This window comes from Macrobrachium nipponense, chromosome 25 (assembly GCF_015104395.2).
Source record: "Macrobrachium nipponense isolate FS-2020 chromosome 25, ASM1510439v2, whole genome shotgun sequence".
In the NCBI taxonomy this organism is placed as follows: domain Eukaryota; kingdom Metazoa; phylum Arthropoda; class Malacostraca; order Decapoda; family Palaemonidae; genus Macrobrachium; species Macrobrachium nipponense.
In genome coordinates, this window is record NC_087214.1 from 5,137,101 (window position 1) to 5,156,877 (window position 19,777).

General features: G+C 43.4%; 1 protein-coding gene across 3 annotated transcripts in view; it reads left to right on the top strand.

The window, feature by feature from the left end:
- The first annotated feature begins 829 nt into the window (after nucleotides 1–829).
- LOC135199264 (polypyrimidine tract-binding protein 3-like) overlaps nucleotides 830–19,777 on the top strand; it is a 40,176-nt gene continuing 21,228 nt past the window's right edge. For all 3 annotated transcript variants that reach the window (XM_064227152.1, XM_064227150.1, XM_064227151.1), the window contains exon 1: nucleotides 830–911. The gene's annotated coding sequence lies outside the window, so the exon portion shown is untranslated. The remainder of the gene's footprint in view (nucleotides 912–19,777) is intronic.

The following is a 19,777-nucleotide window of genomic DNA, read 5'->3' on the forward strand; positions in this document are numbered from 1 at the left end:
GAAAAATAGCACGTGTGACTCGTGCGCTAACTGAAAAGGATGGCCACCTAGAGGCGCAGCAGTCGGCAGCATGGGCATGGAGTAGTAGTGTAGTACGAGCTGCTCACTCTGTGGGTCGGCTCTCCTCTTGGAGGGTTTTTGTAGTGGGAGATTTCTATTGGCATTTGGCTCGTGGTAGTGGTCTCACTCGCCTAGTGTTCATACCGACACCCTTTTCTTTTGGAGGGTGAGCAAAGTCAGTTATACTGACCTTTTTCTTTATTTTATTTATTTCTCTGGTATGTGTTAGTACATTTACCCTAGAAATAATAGATTAAAGGATATTTCGCGCAGCGACACGAGCTGAGCCCAGAAATGATATTGTTATGATACAATAAAGTTTTATACATAATTACCTGGCAGATATATACAATTAAATGGCCCACCCAGCCTCCCCTCAGGAGACAGCTGGAAGAAAAAATATGAATTAGAAAACGGGTATGGTTCCTATTCCCGCCACCCAGCGGCAGGGGGGTAGATCACCTGACCTACCTGCCGCGTGTGCCGCGAAATTCGAATTTCTGTCGGACGACGGAGTAATAGCTATGTATATATCTGCCAGGTAAGTATGTATAAAACTTTATTGTATCATAACAATATCATTTTTCAGCCATTATGGAAATATGTCTTAGCAGTAGGGAAAAATTTTAAGTTTACTTTTGGCTGTTGTAAATTTCTGAACCATATTTTTCCTACATTATAAAAAGTGGTATGAATTGGGCATTCAGTCAGTATAAGTAGCCTTTCTTCCCATGTAATTCTCTGCCATCACAGATCTAATTCTTTTCTGTTCTCTTGCAGACACATTCCAGGCTTTGATCCAGTATACTGTATACCCAGATGTAGTAGTTACTGCTCAGGCTGCCAAAATGGTAAGTGTTTGTTGTGGTTACTTGTTGCGAGCTCTTCCTTATAGTATTATCTTGTGAATTAAACCAAACCTTGGAGCACATTGCAAAATTAGTTTTTGTACATGAACTTTCCTGTCAGATATATACTTAGCTATAGTCTCTGACGTTCCCGACAGAATTTCAAGTCTCGCGGCACACGCGACAGGTAGGTCAGGTGATCTACCCTTCCCTCCGCTGGGCGGCGGGTGTATGAACCAATCCCGTTTTCTAATCAGATTTTCTCTGTCGCTGGAACCGGCAACACCTGTGGTTGGTTCCTCCTGATAGTTGATATCGCTCTCGCTTGCCTAGGATCTTTTTTGGACGGATTATTGGTGACGTACTGGATCTTTTTTGGCTTGGCATACGCTTTTCGTGGACTGTATTTGATTTTGCTTTGGATTTTTATACATTCAACTTACCTGTCAGATATATACATAGCTATTGACTCCGTCGCGCCGACAGAATTTCGAATTTCGCGCACACGCTACAGGTAGGTCAGGTGATCCACCGTGCTGCCGCTGGTTGGCAGGAATAGGAACCATTCCCGCTTTCCATCAGATTTTTTCTGTCGGCCATACTGGCAACATTGTTGTTGGTATCTCCGGCTGGATTTCGTTTTTGAATTACAATTGATCTTCGTTTGGACCCTTTGGTGACGTATTTGGATCGTTGTACTGGCATACGCTATTGTGGACCGTTATTTGGATTTTGCCTTGGAATTTTCATCATGATGTCTGATTCTGGTAGTGTGGTGAGAATGTGTGTGAATGAAGGGTGCAAGGTGAGAATGCCGAAAGCTTCGGTTGATCCTCACACTGTATGTAGAATATGCAGGAAGTATGAATGCTCTATAGATAACACTTGTCGTGAATGTGAGAGTTTGAGTGCTGAAGGGTGGAAGTCTCTAACTTCTTATTTAAAGAAATTAGAGCAAGACCGGTTAAGGAAGTCATCTTCCAAAACCAAGCCTAGCTCTCTATCTTCAAGTGGTTTGGTGAGTAATATTGTACCCTCCTCTAACATTATGAACGCTCCTTCTAATATTTCAGGACCTTCTCCTAATGCAGATCCTACGGACTCTGCTTCGGAGATCGCAAGCCTTAAAGCAGCGCTTATGAAAATGGAGCGTAAAATGGCTGCCATAGAAGGTAAGCAAAGTGTTAGTGCTGTGGAAAGTGATGTGAATTTCCCAGGTGAAGTGGAGGAGGCGTCTGATTGGCTTCACAACGCTCCCACCCAGGCCTAGACCTCTTTCAAGCTCCCAAGCCAGAGGAGAAGAATGTCAAAAGCCTTACGGAGGTTGTGGAGAATCCCCACCAGTCAGACGTCTCTTCGGCAGAATCTGTAACGCCACAGACTGCCAGAGAACGCATTAGGAAAAGCGTTCTACGTGAATGTTTTTCTTCGTCTGAGAATTCCTCACCTAAAAGAGGATGGAGATCAGCAGATCTTTCTCGTCCCCTGAAGAGGATCTGGGAAGAATCGGGGATAAACTCGAGTCCGGAACGTTTTTCGGAGGATTCCCCTACGGAGAACAAGAAAGCAAAAGTTTTGCCTACTCCCGCTAAGTCGTGGAGAATGGAGAAAGAATGCTCTCCTTCCACTCATTTGGATCAAAGAGAAGAAACAACTAAAATATTGAAGGATATGCAAGAGTCTATTGCTTCTCTAGTTGGAGTTCTTTCCAGAGATCCTCCAAGAAGAAAGGATATTAATCTTCCGGTAAAGAGGTAAAAAAATCCTTATTATCAACCTCCCAGAAAAGAAGATTCTTCTTCGGATGAGGGGTCTATTTTTCACAGACCCGCTCTTTCGGGGCGCGAGGCGCCAGCCAGGCGCGGAGCGCCAGTCAACCGTAAGGAGCTAGCAGGTCGTGAAACGCCAGCTAAGCGCGAGGCGCCAGCCAGGCGCGTAGAGCCAGCCAGGCGCGAAGCACCAGCCAGGCGCGAAGCGCTAACCAGGCGCAATCCGACATCGGGACATGGAGATTCAGATAAAGACTACTCTTCAGAGCAATATGGTTACTAAGAACAGCCTTTGACAAATAAGAGAAGTTTCTCTAAGGAAACGACTGGAGCGCCAGCCAGGCGCGAGACGCTAGCCAGACGCGATGCGCCAGCCGCGCGCCAGGATTCAACCAAGTGTGAAACGACAGCCACCGCGGAGCGCCAACCAGGCGCGAAGCGCCAGCCAGGCACGAGGCGCCAGACTGCCGCGAAGCGCCAGCCAGGTGCGAAGCGCTAGCCGAGTGCGAGGCGCCAGCCGCGCTAGAGGAGCCAACCAAGCGCGAAGCACCAGCCAGGCGCAAGGCGCCAGCTGAACGTGAAGAGCTGGAAAAGAGAGAAGTTGTAAGGAGTAGCAAAAGATCTTTTAGGCATGTAATGTCTTCAGATAGTGATTCTCCTGCAAATAGAAGCCCTAATTCAAGGAGGCAATCTAGTACATTGAAGGTTACAGTTTCGACTTCAATGTCTCAAGATGATTTAGTGGAAAAGAAAGGGAGAGCTTCTAGATCTGTTAGTCTCTCTCCTTCTAGGAGTATTTCTCCTAAAGAAAATAGATCGACAGACAAAGATTCTCATAAGAGAGCTCGCTCTCCTTCTATGATGGAGTTGGATGACTTTTCGAAGGAAGAAACCCTGAACAATGAGGGGTATCTAATTATAAAGTGTTAGCCTCTCTTCTCCTTCAAGAATTTGGAGACTCTCTAAGCCCTGTAGCTCCTCCTTCTTCAAGATCTCTGTTCTCGAGTACGAAGATTCCTAAATCTTCTTCGTATTTGAGGATGAAGCCAGCCATATCAATGATAAAGGCTAATCAATCATTAAATAATTGGATGAAAGTGAAGAAGGAAGCTCAAAAGACAGTTTTTTGCTCTCCTCCATGTAAGCTCGGAGGTAGGAGAGGAATATGGTATAGGACAGAGGAAGCGATGGGGCTTATGCTTCCATCTTCCGCAGAGGCGGATTTTTCGAGCTTGGTTGAAGCATCAAGGAGACATGCCTTGAACTCAGCTAAAGCGTATTTGAGCATGTCAGAATTGGATCAGCACCTTAAGGGACTTTTCCATGTACTAGAAGTATTTAACTTCTTGGATTGGTCCCTTGGAGTGCTGGCCAAGAAGGCAAATGAACCAGACGTTTTGGATTTTTGACCTGAAGTGTTGCATTGCATCTTATCCTGCATGGATAAGGCAGTTCAAGAAGGTTCGGGAGAATTGTCATCTCTGTTTGGATCAGGAGTGTTGAAGAAGAGATCTTTATTTGGTTCATTTCTAACCAAAGCTGTATCTCCTTCACAAAGGTCAGCCCTTTTGTACGCTCCTCTCTCAGATCACTTTTTTCCTTCGCACTTGATGAAGGAGATTTCAAAGTCGCTTACTGAAAAGGCAACCCAAGATCTCTTAGTTCAATCCTCCAAGAAAACGAGACCAGCAGTACCAGTGACGAGGAAGACTACTCGTACACCGGTAGTGCCCTTTCGGAGAGGTTCCACCTCTCGTCCTCCAACAAAAAGGAAGACAGCAGAAAAGCGAGGAAGGTCCTCCTTTCGGTCTTTCAAGAGATCAAAATAGCAGCAAAGTCCTCCAAACATCTGTAGGGGCCAGATTCCTAAACTTTGTAGGGGCCTGGGCGATAAGGAAAGCCGATCCTTGGACGCTAGCAGTCTTGGGGAAAGGTTACATTATACCATTTTAAGACAAACCACCTTTGTCAAAATCCCCAAAGGAACTGTCGGCGAAGTACAAGGACCCTGTTCTGAGAGAGACACTTCTTCAGATGGTTATAGGAATGAAGGACAAAGAGGCAATAGAAGAGGTTCAGGATCCTTCCTCTCCGGGGTTTTTACAACCGCCTATTTTAGTACCAAAAGGCATCCGAGGATGGAGGCCAGTCTTGGTTGAGCATCCTGATGTGAGCTCCTGAACAGTTATGTGGAAAGAAAAGTTCTCGATGGAGACTTCTGCCTCGGTACTTTCAGCCCTGCGAAGGGGAGACTGGATGGTCTCTCTAGACCTGCAGGATGCCTATTTTCACGTTCCTATTCACCCGTCATCAAAGAAGTATTTCAGGTTTGTGATACAAGGGAAGGTCTACCAGTTCAGGGCCTTGTGCTTCGGCCTCTCCACGGCTTCACTTATGGATGTTACGTACCTGATGCGGAACGTAGCCAGATGGCTACACCTGGAAGGTATAAGCGTCTCTCTTTACCTAGACGATTGGCTGATAAGAGCAAAATCCCAGGAACAATGTTTGGAGGATCTGAAGAAGACACTCGAATTGACAAAAGAGTTAGGACTTCTCGTGAATCTCGAGAAATCGCAGATGGTCCCCAGTCAGGACTTAGTCTATTTGGGGATTCAGATGAATTCTCGGGATTTTCGGGTTTTCCCGTCCCAAGAAAGGATTCTTCGAGGGATTCAGAAAGTGACATCCTTTCTAAAGAAGGACAGGAGTTTGGCCAGGGAATGGCTAAGCCTCCCAGGGACTCTTTCTTCCCTGGAGCAATTTGTGTCCCTAGGAAGACTTCATCTACGGCCTCTGCAATTCTTCCTAGAAAGATCATGGACACTTTTCCGGTAACAATAGAGGTGAAGAAACACCTAAAGTGGTGGCTGCTCCCGCTCAAAAAGAACGAGGGAGTGTCCCTAGAGGTTCGGAACCCAAACCAAATCTTGTTCTCAGACGCTTCAGAGACGGGATGGGGAGCGACTCTAGGGGCAAAAGAAGCCTCTGGCAAATGGAAGAAAGAACAAAAGGACTGGCATATAAATGCCAAAGAACTATATGCAGTGTTTCTGGCATTGAGATTCTTCGAGTCAGAAGTAAAAAATCAAGTGATTCAAGTCAACGCAGACAACACCACGGCGTTAGCTTATATAAAAAAGCAAGGGGGGACGCACTCGTTTTCCCTATTCGAGATAACAAAGGACCTGTTGTCATGGACGGAGGAGAGGAATATTACCCTCCTGACCAGATTTGTAAAAGAGGAAAGGAATGTCAGAGCAGACAGGCTCAGCAGGACAAACCAAGTTCTTCCCACGGAGTGGACTCTGCACGAACAAGTCTGCCAAAGACTGTGGAACCTGTGGGGAAGACCGCAGATAGATTTGTTTGCGACGTTCCTTTCAAAAAGGATAGAGAACTTCTGCTCCTTAGTAGAAGACCCGAGAGCGATAGCGGTGGATGCCATGCTACTGGATTGGTCGGGACTCGACGCTTACGCTTTCCCTCCATTCAAGCTGCTAGGAGTAGTGAAGAAGAAGTTCGTAGCATCAACAGGGACGAAACTAACTCTCATCGCCCTGTTTTGGCCATCCCAAGATTGGTTCACAGAGGTACAGGAATGGACAGTAGACTACCCAAGATCTCATCCAAACAGGATAGATCTTCTCAGACAACCCCACTTCGAGAGGTTCCATCAAAACCTCCCCGCTCTCGCTCTGACTGCCTTTCGACTATCGAAAGATTGGTCAGAGTGAGAGGCTTTTCAAGCAAAGCTTCGAAAGCAATTGCTAGAGCCCGAAGATCGTCAACTATTCGGGTCTACCAATCGAAGTGGGATGTGTTCAGAAGATGGTGTAGGAAGAATAAGCTGTCCTCCTCCGATACCTCCGTGACCAATATAGCAGATTTTCTGTTATTCCTGAGAGAAGAATCCAATCTTTCCGTGTCTACCATAAGAGGATACCGAAGCATGCTCTCAGCGGTATTTAGAAATAGAGGTTTGAACTTGGCGGAGGATAAAGATTTGTACGATCTAATAAGATTGTTTGAAACTTCAAAATCTATATCCGCAATTCCTCCAAGCTGGAATCTGGATGTTGTACTCAAATTCCTCACATCAGAAAAATTTGAACCTCCCGACCGTGCCTCGTTTAGAGACTGGACGAGAAAGTGTATTTTTCTCATAGCCTTAGCTACGGCTAAGAGAACAAGTGAAATCCATGCCCTAGATTCTAGGGTGGGTTTTAAGAAAGACGCAGCCATCTGTTCTTTCCAAACTCTATTTTTGGCAAAAAATGAAAACCCTTCGAAACCCTGGCCAAGGAGTTTTGAAGTGAAAAGTCTTTCAACATTAGTGGGAGACAAAATTGAAAGAACTTTATGCCCAGTTAGAGCTCTTAGGTTCTATCTTAAAAAGAAAGAAGAGTTGAAGGCATGTATACAAAGTTTATGGTGCGCAGTTCGGGAGCGCAGTTCGGGACACGAAAAGGCCAATGTCCAAGAATGCGCTAGCGTATTTTATTAGAAGTGTGATTAAGGAAGCTCATAGCGAATGTGCAGAGGATTCCTTTAAAATATTACGAGTTAAGGCTCATGAGGTAAGAGCCGTGGCAACATCATTATCTTTCCAAAAGAATATGTCCATGAAAGATATTATTAATGCAACCTATTGGAGATGCAACTCGGTATTCGCATCCCACTATATTAGAGATGTTAAAATTACCTATGACAAGTGCTTCTCTCTAGGTCCTTTTGTGTCTGCGGATACAGTGGTGGGACTGAGGACGCATACCGATCCTTAACTTTTAATAAAAGTCTAATTTTTCCAAACCATACCTTTGGGATAGGCTCTTGAGTTTCTTGCTTGATGGCTGGATGTTGCACAGGCGGCGATGGCCTTGTTTAGGTAAGGAACTGTGAGTTTATCTTACAGGATGGGCTTGGATAGAGACTGTGTCTTTGATTACGTAAATCTCCACTTTTTGAGGCAGGTTTGTGGGTTACTGCTGGTAAGAGTGCTTGGTGTCGCACAGGCGGCTGTGGCCCTTGCCAGTAAGGAGCTAGAAATGTGCCTTGTAAACGGAGTGGTACTAAAGACCTTGTCTAAATTCGTACATGAACCTCACTTTTTGAGACAGTATCAAGATTTTCTGCTGACAGGAGTACTTGATGTCACACAGGCGGCCTTTGGTGCTTTTGCCAGTAAGAGAATGTGAATAGGTCTTAGAAGCGGGGTAGTACAAAATAAAATTATTCTTGTTTATTTTTATTTTATTTTTATTTATTTTTCATAAAAAATTATGTGTAAAGTAATTGTGATTGAGTTTTTGGTTGTTTGCAAGGAGTTCGGGGATGACTCCTTGCAATCTTAGAAATAACATTTTGTTAGGTTAAGGTGATCGGGATCGGGATTGTGCTCCTTAGATAAAAAAAAAAAGGTTCTTGTCATATAAGTGGATTGAAACCCTTTGACATAGTCCTTATAGGATCGGCCAAGTAAGTGGATAAGACCCCTTTGGCAGACCTACAAGAACTCTTAGCAATAGATCAATATCTCGCTGAGGCTCTTGAGACTAAGCAGACTCCTGGGCATTAGCCATGAAGTCTTCAGTCTAAACTGGTAGGAACCAAGGTTTTATTTAATTATTTACCTAACGATTGTTGTGATTTCTGTTTAAATCAGTTATTAGCTGTCTTTACCCTCCTCCAATGGTGTGAATCAGCTATGTATATATCTGACAGGTAAGTTGAATGTATAAAAATGATATTGTTATGATACAATAAAGTTTTATACATACTTACCTGGCAGATATATACAATTAAATGGCCCACCCAGCCTCCCCTCAGGAGACAGATGGTGTAGAAAAAATCTGATGGAAAACGGGAATGGTTCCTATTCCTGCCACCCAGCGGCTGTGCGGTGGGTCACCTGACCTATCTGTAGCGTGTGCGCGAAATTCGAAATTCTGTCGGCGCGACGGAGTCAATAGCTATGTATATATCTGCCAGGTAAGTATGTATAAAACTTTATTGTATCATAACAATATCATTTCTCTTTCAACAATGTCTGACTTGGAATCTGTTAAGAAAACTTCTGCTGTGTTTAGAGTGTGTTCTGTGAATGTATGTAAGGTGAGGCTACCGAAGGCTTTGGTAGATCCTCACACTGTATGTATGAGGTGTAGGGGGAATGAATGTGCTTTTAATAACCCATGTAAAGAATGTGAGGGTTTAAATGAGGACGAATGGAAGTCTCTTTCTTCCTACTTGAGGAAGTTGGAGAGGGACAGTGTTCTTAAGGCTTCCTCCAGAAGCTCGAGTAGGTCTCGTGTTAGCGAGCTAGAGTTAGATCCTAACCCTGTAGTAGTAGCAGATCCTTCTTCCCCTGTTTCAGCTCCTGCTCCCTGCGTCGAACCCGAGGATACATCTTCGGAGGTGGCTGCTATGAAAGCCACGATCCGCAGGATGGAGGTCAAGATCCGCTCCTTAGAAAAAGGTAAGAGTGACAGAGGAAGTGATTTGTGCAGTGTCCCAAGTGTTGTGGGGGGGGGGCGTCTGACCGGCTCCGTAGCGCTTCCAGGCCTAGACCTCTTCCAAACTCCCAGACCCAGTGGAGGAGGAAAGTCAACAGCCGCAGGAAGGTTAGGGAGAACCCCCACTGGTCAGGCGTCCCTTCGGCAGATCCTGATGTGCGTTCCCAGGCTGCCACAGACTGCCTCAAGAAGGACATTCTACGTCAGTGCTTCTCTTCGTCCGACTCGCCCTCGCCGAAGCATGGATGGAGCTCCCCGGAAGCTTCGCGCCCCTTGAAGAGAGCCTGGAAGGCGCCCTGCAGCTCCCTTGCTTCCAGCCCGGAACTCTTTCCAGAGGAGTCTTCTCTGGAGGTGAAGAGACCCAGGAGATCTCAAGATAGCTCTTCTCCTCGCTTGCCTCGCTCCTCTTCTCCGGAAGAGGAGCCTGAGAAGTCCCCTTCTCATATTCTCGCTCCCCTGATCCCAACTCCTTGACGAGGTGCTTAGGGATCCACTGCAGAGAGAGTATGCCCCTTTATTTTTACGCCTATGCTCTCTGCTTTGGATCCAAACTGAACATTGGGACCTTTAACTCCTTTACTCCTCCTCTTATAAATTTCCCTCTTCCCTTCTTCTTCTTTTGTTGACGACCTTGGCATGATTTGGTCTATTGAATTGACTGCTCTTATACTTGATGGAGGGTGGAGTTGGACGGCATGCCACTTCACCCGTAAAACTAAAGTACCTGACGTGGTTGAGCGAGGAGAAATTTTTGTTTTTTATGTCAAGCCATGCCTGCAGTGCTGGGTCCGATCTCATGGGACTGACGACCCTTAAGGCATTGTGGGTATGGCGTATATCCAGGTGAGTGTCCCAGGGCAGTTACCATGTGTAACAGTATTGCTCCTCCCCCAGTTGGGCCTCCCTGGTGAGAGGGACCTCATCCTGGACGAAATTTAAATATTAATTATATGGAAAAATTAACAAACCCCCATCACGACTTTCTGGAACGGATTTAGACCACTCTGAAGAAAGCTCAAGTCACAAAGACCAGGTTGGTATTAAAACTTTAATACCATATACCAGACCAAGGAAACCTAAGTATCGACATGACCCAACTTTGACTCACTTTGACTCCCTCTTTGGGAGTGGAAGTTGGTCAAGGTTTTCTTACTATGGAAGCAGAACAAGTATTTCAGCATTGAAATTGGAAAATTGCTTATTAAATAGCCATCCAACGGCAGAAATGTCGTTCAGAAAAATAAAAGAAAAGACTTGGCTTATAGAAGCTACAACAAAAAGTCCAGTCTGAAGATTATTTGTCTTTAAAAACAATAGATAACATTATTGTCAAAGTAAAAAAAACATGATAATATGAACAGTATCCAGGGTACCATCGTACTTCCTGACAATAACGACGAGCCAATAAATAAGAAAATGCTGTTAGACTCTCTCAAAAGAGATACCCCAAAGGTAGAGGATTGCGAGGTTTATGATGCAATAAGCAAAAGAGGTTAATAAACAAATACTAAAAATAGCAAAAATAAAATTTGAGGGTTCAGATCTACCTCAAAAAAAATAAAAATTTAGGGTGCAAAATAGAGAATTAAGACCATATAGTACAAGCCACTGCAGTGTCAAAATTGCAGTAAGTATGGACACACAAAGAGAAATTGTAGGAATGAACCGGTGTGCGCTTACTGTGGATCTACAGAACACACCAGAACCAAACCAAAATGGAAGTGCGGTGAACCTAAGTGTGTAAACTGTGAGCAGAATCATCATGCAAGATCCAAAGAATGCATGCTTACATATACAACACTGAACTAAAAATGTTAAAAGAAAGGACAGGCATGCCTATAGCAGAGGCTAAATTAGAATTAAAAGTGAGAGGAATTCAAGATCCTGCTAAGAAACGTACATATTCTTCTTTAAACGGAACCAGTAATGAAACAAAAAACACATACAGATAGAAGTAACAAGATTGCAATAACAAAGTAGATCTCAAGAAGAAGTCTGTAATATGCAGGAAAAAACTAAGATAGTAAAAAATCAGGAAACAAGTGCAAATGAATTAGATAATATTCTATCAAATTCATTTGAGGTGTTAATGCATATAGAACACAAGAAAATACTATCACAGAGGGGGAAGTAGGAAGTTGTGATGTACCGAAAATTAAAGAAAAAAAAAGACCTTTAGAGAGAACACCACCAAAAACAAAGAAACCAACTATAATCAGAGAAAATATCGGTCAAACCAAAAACCAAAGATATGAAAGAAAGAAAAAAACAAAAACAAAAAAAAATGTGGACATACCTTTATCTCCTAAAATAATAATAAAACCTATGGATGCAGAGATCCAAAAAACCAAAGAAGTGGAGGAGAACCATACTATGGATGATGGTGACTATGTCAAGGGTGATGAGTTACTCCATCACCAATAATCGGTACAATAAGAACAAATAAAGCAGTATATATACATGACAAACACATGTGGCTGCAATGATTGCTTCATTGCATTGTGCAATGATAACAAAATATTACAAAAGATTGCTTAACAAATATTATAAGAAATTTTATGAAATATAGAAAGAAAGAGGCCACCGATTTAAACACCATGAAAAAGGATGTAATGTGCATTGAGCACTTAAAATATTATAAAGATTAAACAACTGAATGTGGTAAATATTTTAGATTCAAGTTGATGATCAACACAAAAAAAGAAAACAAAACACGGACGATATAACATAATATTTTCAATAGTTATATTATACAATGGAACGTAAATGGTCTGCAGACAGATTACACCTGGGAGAAGTACAAAGGTTATTAAAGGAATATGAACCAATGATATTATGTCTACAACATGTCAATAATACAATTCCAACAATAGGTAAATATACCTTAATATCAACATCACAGGTAGAAGAAGGAAATTTAGGTACAGCCATATATGTACATAACAAAGTATGTTATGGACAAGTACCTGTAAACATAGCTGACCTCCAAATATCAGGTATTATTCGAATTAAAAACTATAATTATATCATTTATAATTTATACAACCAACCAAATAAAAATTACAATATTGATAAACTTGGAGAATTACTTAAAAATGACCAAAGAACCTATGTTAATAGTAGGGGATTTTAATGCTCACAACCCAATATGGGACTGTAACTGTTCAAACTCAAATAGAGCAGGAAGTAAAGTAGAAGAACTTATAGATTCAATGACATATGTTGTAATAAATGATGATGAAGTTAGCACATATTATTCAAAACACATGGAACATTTTCCTCTGTAGACTTAACTCTATGTTCAACAAGTATGTTGACAGATTAGATTGGAACACAATTGATGACTTGTACCCAGTGATCATTTCCCAATATTAATTTCCTTTTTACAAAATAACCCAGCAAAACACGTTCCTCACTATAATATTTATAAAGCAGGGGACTGGGAGCAATATGAAATGCATACTAGAAGTATACCACCATTTGAATATCTAAAAGACCATAATGAAACTAATAAGTTTCTTGTTCATTTCATCAAAAATGCTGCCGATAAAGCAATACCAAACTCAAAACCCCATCCAACAAAACACAAAGTTCCATGGTGGTCCGAAAAGCTAACAGAATTAATAATATAAAACACTCAATAGGGAGACGATTGGATAATTTAAATAGAAAGTTCAGTAAAATAATAAAACATTACAATATTAGAAAGTACTTTACAAAAAATGATTATATTGTTACTAGAAATTGAGGCATTAAACCATATATACAACAAAATATCTGCAAAATTTCGAAAGGAAGTAATTCAAGGAAGAATAATTTCATGGAGGAAATATGTATCAGATCTCTCTAATAATACTCCCATAAAAAAAATATGGGAAAAATTCAGGAAAATAAATGGTACCCATGTGAAACCACCCAGACATGCCATATTAAAAGACGGAAAAAAAAAAGAATACTCGATCCAAAAGAAATAGAGTAACATAATAGGAGAAAACTTAGCAAAGTAAGTAGTGACAGAAATTTAGATGATCACTTCCGCATAAAGAAAAATAATATAGAACTAATAACAATAAATTTCGAAACAATAGAAGACATATATTATAATAGAAAATTTAATATGGAAGAGTTTGAATATGCTCTCACTAACAGCAATAAATCTGCTCCTGGAGGTGACAATATTTGTTTTGAGATGATCTGCCACTTAGCACCTCTGGCGAAGACATACTTGTTACAATTTTATAATCATTTATGGCTTAGAAATTTATTTCCTGATGAATGGCGTAAAGCTATAATAATTCCTATCCCCAAACCTGGAAAAGATCCAAGTGATGCCAAATAAACTACAGACCAATTTCTCTAACAAGTTGCTTGTGCAAGTTACTAGAAAAAAATGGTAAATGCTCGATTAACATGGCAACATTCGAGAAAATAAAATCTTGACTCCCACTCAATTTGGGTCACAGTGCAACAGATCTACGTTAGATTCTCTCTCTAACCTCGAAGACCATATACGAAGAGGATTTGAGCGAAAGCAAATAACTGTAGCAGTCTTTTTTGACATAGAAAAGGCTTATGATACTACCTGGAGTACCCTATATTAAAAACTTTACAAAATAACAACATTCGCGGACATTTACCTAGGTTTCATCCAAAACTTTTTAACAAATCGTAGCTTTCAAGTGAGAATCGATGATGTATTATCGAGAACATTTCCACTTGAAAATGGTGTTCCACAGGGAAGTGTCCTTAGTGGCTCACTGTTTAAAACCCCTGGCACGTTTACCCTTGGCAAATAATGATATTAATAAAAATCTACCCACTGGAATTAAAAGCAACCTTTACATGGATGATTTTACCATATATTATTCAGCCTCACGTATTAAACACGCAGAAACGCATCATTAATAAAAGTATTATAAAAATAAATATGAATGGACCTCATCTGGTAGGATTTAAGTTATCCATACATAAGACTCAAGCAGTAGTATTTTATAAAGATAAAAGATGGCCATGAATGATGCAAGAAGTAATAGATTTAAAAATCAGAAATCATAGTATACCAATTAGACAAACTGCAAAATTTTTAGGTTTAGTGTTTGATACTCACTTAAACTGGAAACCACACATAACATACTTAAAATCAAAATGTAAAAAAGCATTAAATCTAATTAGAAAATTATCAAACACTAATTGGGGAGCGATAGACAAACCCTCCTTACATTACTGTACAAAGCAACAGTCCTATCTATAATTGATTACGGTAGCGAAGTGAATATGGCTCGGCGTCAGACGCAGCACTGAAAACGTGGACCCAGTTCATAATGAGGGCCTTAGAATATGTTTCAGAGCCTTTAAATCATCACCGACCTCTTCCTTACAGGTTGAATGTGGTGAACAACTACCTCTTCTCCCATAAGAGCTTGCTTGTATAATGAAGAGTCTCTGAGAAAATTAGGACAAGCGATTCTCCAACAAAAAAATTATTTGAACTCAGAGATATTTTTATAAACAATCATCCACCCCCTTTTCCAATTAGAGCTAGAAGACTGTTTGAGTCACTAAATGTAAATATACAAATTCCTCCTGTAGTAAAATTACCTCCGCCTTGGACAATGAATAAAATGAAAACTTGCACACAATTGAAATATTTATCAAAAAAAATACTTATATACGCCACACCCCACCATAGACAACCATACAATAGAGCACATAAACCGAAAAGGTCCACATTATGCAATATACACAGATGGATCTAAATCGGAACATGGAGTGGGATATGCTGCAGTGTCCCAGGACAGATCATATCAGTTCTCTCTACCCAATACAGCTTCAATATTCACAGCGGAGCTTTGCGCAATAGCCTCAGCCATAAGAATAATTAAAGAAACATCACTAAATAATTTGGGTGATTTTTAGTGACTCAAGAAGTGCCATAGAAGCCATCCAGAGTAATAAACCAAAAAATAATATTGTACAACAAATTAAATTATCACTTCACAAATTAGATATTATTGGGAAAAAAGTAGAAATATGTTGGATCCCTGCCCATGTAGGGATCAAAGGAAATGAAGAGGCTGACAAAGCAGCCAAAGAAGCAAATCAAATGACAAGATCAAGTGTGAATCTCCCTATGAGTGATTATGTAACATACATAAAGATGGGTATTATAAGAAAATGGCAACATATTTGGAATGAAGAGTCAGAAAATAACAAATTGAAGCAAATAAAACCTGAAGTAGGAAAGTGGAGTTCATCATATCAGAGAGAAAGACATGAACAAGTAATTCTGACACGTCTCCGTATAGGCCATACCCGTCTGACACATGGACACTTAATGAGCAGCCCACGTAGCTCAGCTCATGAGTGCGCATAGTGCGGGAGGTTATAACTGTCAAAACATGTGTTTATGCGAATGCCCAAAGTACAACCAGCAACGACTGTCGACACTTGGAAACAATATCTGATGAAAAAAGAAATCTTGTCAGAATCCTCTGCATTTTCAGTCATGCCCATTTTTATGTTCTTAAAGAAGTGCAATTTAGTTGATAAAATATAAATCTAAGTAAACTTTGAAAATACGAAAATTATTAGACTAATGAATTTTAAAACTAAACTTTTAAATGTTACTCAACTTATTCTGATTTTATTTTTTATGAAAATATGGATATATGAGTAAATGTATTTATAGTGTGCATGTGTTCCTGTGTGAGTGTGTGCCTTTGTGCAGTTTTTAGTTTAATTTTCACTCATTCGTCATCACACCGAAAAAACACTTCGGTTCCAGAGCTTTGCCTCTGGCCTAGACATGGTTTTTTTTAATTTTAATCTAATCCTTCTTCGGGAGCCAGGCCCTATGAAGAGCTGAAAGTCAGGCTCAGTGGGTCTGGTTAAACTACTTTAATAATTAATAATAACATATTCTCGCTGGTCTCCAGGCGCAGATTTCGGCCCTCGCTGACTCCTTGGCCAGTAGTTCTCGTCGGAGGAAGGACATCTCTCTCCCCATCAAGAAGTCCAGGCGCCCTTCTCCCGACTTGCGCTCTCCGCTCCGTAGGCGCTCTTCTCCGGATGTTGTTTCTTCTCCCGAGCAAGGTGATTCTTGCGAGAGGCGCTCCTCTCCTGGCAGGCGCCCTTCTACTTCCAGGCGCCAGTCTTCTTGCAGGCGCTCTTCTGCTGACAACCGCTCTCCTCTGGACAGGCGCCAGTTGCCTCGCAGGCGCTCCTCTCCTGGCAGGTGCTCGTCTCCGGGCAGGTGCCATTCTCCGGACAGGCGCCAGTCCCCTCGCAGGCTCTCCTCTCCCAGCAGGCGCTCTTCTCCCAGCAGCCGCTCTTCTCCTGGCAGGCGCTCTCCTCTTGTCAGGCGCTCCTCTCCTAGCAGGTGCTCTTCTCCTGGCAGCCGCTCTCCTCTTGGCAGGCGCCAAGAGCCTCGTGGGTGCCCTCTTCATGGGAGATGGTCTTCTCCTGATAGGCGCTCTCCGTTATGCAAGCTCTCTTCTCCTAGTAAGCGCGCTTCTTCTCCCAGGCTCCTTGTCTCAAGCAGGCTCTTGTCTTCAACTGGACGTTGCTCTCCTGATGTGCTCTCCTCTCCTGACAGGTGCCAGGCTTCTCGTAGGCGCCCATCTCTTAGTAGGCGTTCTTCTCCTGACAGGACCGCCTCCTCTGCTAAGGACCCTCCTCGTTCTTCGTTGGAAGAGGACCAGGAAGGCTCGGATGACGACTCTGCCAAAACTGCCTCGTTCTCGGCTTACAAGAAGCTGACCGCCTTGCTTCTACAAGCGTTTGGAGATTCCCTCAGCCCTGCCGCTCCTCCGTCTCCGCATTCACTGTTTTCTACCTCCAGGATTGCGAAGGGTTCCTCTTGCGTCAGGATGAAACCGACCATATTTGAAGAAGGCCCTGAGGGGATTTGGTTCGTGGCTCCTTTCCAAGGAAGCAGGGAAGACGGTCTTTTCCTTCCCTCCTTCCAAGCTGACGGGACGTACGGGGTTCTTGTACGAGACTGGAGAACCTTTGGGCCTGGGACTTCCGTCATCAGCGGACTCGGACTTCTCTTCATTAGTGGACGCCACCAGACGTTCTGCCCTTAATTCCGCTAAGACGTCGTGGGTGCTGAACGAGTTAGACCACCTTTTGAAGGGGATTTTCTGGGTCTTGGAGGTTTTCAACTTTCTGGATTGGTCCTTGGGAGTTTTGGCCAGAAAGACCCAGACGCCAGACGCTCTTTCGCCAGATCTCCACAGTGTTTTGTCCTGCATGCACAAGTCCGTAAGAGATGGCTCGAGCGAGATTGCATCGTTGTTTGGAGCAGGAGTGGTCAAGAAAAGAGCGGTGTACTGCTCTTTCTTGACTAAATCGGTGTCGCACACCCAGAGGTCCTCGCTTTTGTATTCTCAGCTCTCTTCCCAGCTTTTCCCCAAGAAGATCGTCCAGGATATCTCAAGCTCTCTTACAGCCAAGGCGACCCAGGATCTGCTTGCTCAGTCTGCAAGGAAACCTCGACCGGCCTTCTCTTCTAAGGCCAAGAAGGAGAAACCCTCGGTGCAGGAGCCCTTTCGAGGTGCCCCTCCTTCCAGATCTTCTTTCAGAGGGTGAAGACCCAGCAGGAGAGGTAAACCCTTCTCCAAGTCGGTCAAAACCCCAAAGTAACATGCAAGTCCTCCAGACGATAGTAGGCGCCAGACTTCTAAAGTTTGCGGATGTCTGGACTTAGCGAGGGGCGGACACCTGGTCCCTCTCAGTAGTTCAAAAGGGATACCTCATTCCTTTCTCCTCAAGACCTCCCTTAACGACAACTCCAAGGGAGTTAACGGCCAGGTACAAGGATCCCATCATGAGCCAAGACCTTTTTCTAGCAGTAGACCAGATGCTGGAAAAAGAGACTATAGAACTGGTATCCGACCTTCACGTCATCGGTGTTGGCTGCTCTTCGTCCAGGGGACTGGATGGTGTCCCTGGATCTGCAGGACACTTACTTCCTTGTGCCGATTCATCCATCCTCGAGGAAGTACCTGAGGTTCATGATGCAAGGGAAGGTATACCAGTTCAGGGCCTTGTGCTTTGGCTTCTCGACAGCCCCTCAGGTTTTCACGGGGCTCATGAAGAACGTCGCTCAATGGCTACACTTGGAAGGAGTGAGGATATCCCTTTATCTAGACGATTGGCTAATAAGAGCCAAATCAAGGAAACGTTTGGAGGACCTTCAGAAGACAATGGATATGGCAAGTTCTCTGGGACTTCTGATCAACATCCAGAAATCCCAGCTTGTCCCCAGTCAGGAATGTATTTATCTGGGGATTCTGATGGATTCTCGGGTTTTCGAGCGTATCCGTCCCCGGAAAGGATAGCTCGATGCTCCGAGAAAATCGCAACCTTTCTAGGGAAAGATGCATGCACAGCGAGGGAGTGGATGAGTCTGCTGGGGACACTCTCCTCACTGGAGCAGTTCGTTTCCCTAGGAAGGTTGCACCTGAGACCTTTTCAGTTCTTTCTGAACCAGAAATGGGATCGTCGCTCCCAGGAGTTAGCGTTTTCCTTCGACATCACTCGCGAGATCAAAAAGGAGCTCTTATGGTGGGCAGATCCCAGCAGATTTGTGGAAGGCCTGTCTCTACAAACCCTGAACCCCAGCCTAGTGTTGTTCTCCGACGCGTCGGAAGCAGGTTGGGGCCGACTCTGGGAGCGAAGGAAGTGTCAGGCACCTGGGAGGGGGAACAGGTGGCCTGGCACATAAACAAGAAGGAACTGATGGCTGTTTGGCTGGTGTTGAAAGCCTTCGAGTCTCACGTCCGAGGCTCCGTTGTTCAGGTGAACTCGGACAACACCACAGCTCTGGCGTACATCAGAAAGCAGGGGGGGGACTCACTCCTTCTCCCTGTACGAAACAGCGAGAGATCTTTTGCTGTGGGCCGAGGTAAGGACGGTCAGGCTCCTCATCAGATTCGTACAGGGGGAAAGGAACGTAAGGGCCGACCTCCTAAGCAGAAAGGATCAGGTCCTCCCTACGGAATGGACGCTTCATCTAGATGTTTGCCAGAGCCTGTGGAAACTGTGGGGCAGGCCCCATCTAGACCTCTTCGCCACTTCCAAGAACTTGAGGCTGGACCTTTATTGCTCCCCAATCTCGGATCCGAGGGCGATAGCAGTAGATGCCCTTCTTCTAGATTGGAAAGGTCTAGACCTTTACGCTTTTCCTCCCTTCAAGATCCTGGGAGAGACCCTGAAGAAGTTCGCCGCCTCGGAATCAGCAAGAATGACCCTGATTGCTCCGTTCTGGCCTGCCCAAGACTGGTTCAAAGAGGTACTGGAATGGATGGTGGACCTTCCAAGATCCCTTCCACCAAGGAAGGATCTGCTCAGACAACCCCACTTCGACAGGTATCACAAAAACCTCTCCGCTCTCAGTCTGACTGCATTCAGACTATCCAAAGTCTTGTCAGAGTGAGAGGTTTTTCTTCAAAAGCTGTAAGGGCTATTGCCAGAGCAAGGAGATCTTCCACCTTCGCGTCTACCAGTCGAAGTGGGATGTCTTTCGTCAATGGCGCAGGAATCAGAAAGTTTCCTCGTCCAGTACCTCTGTGACCCAAAT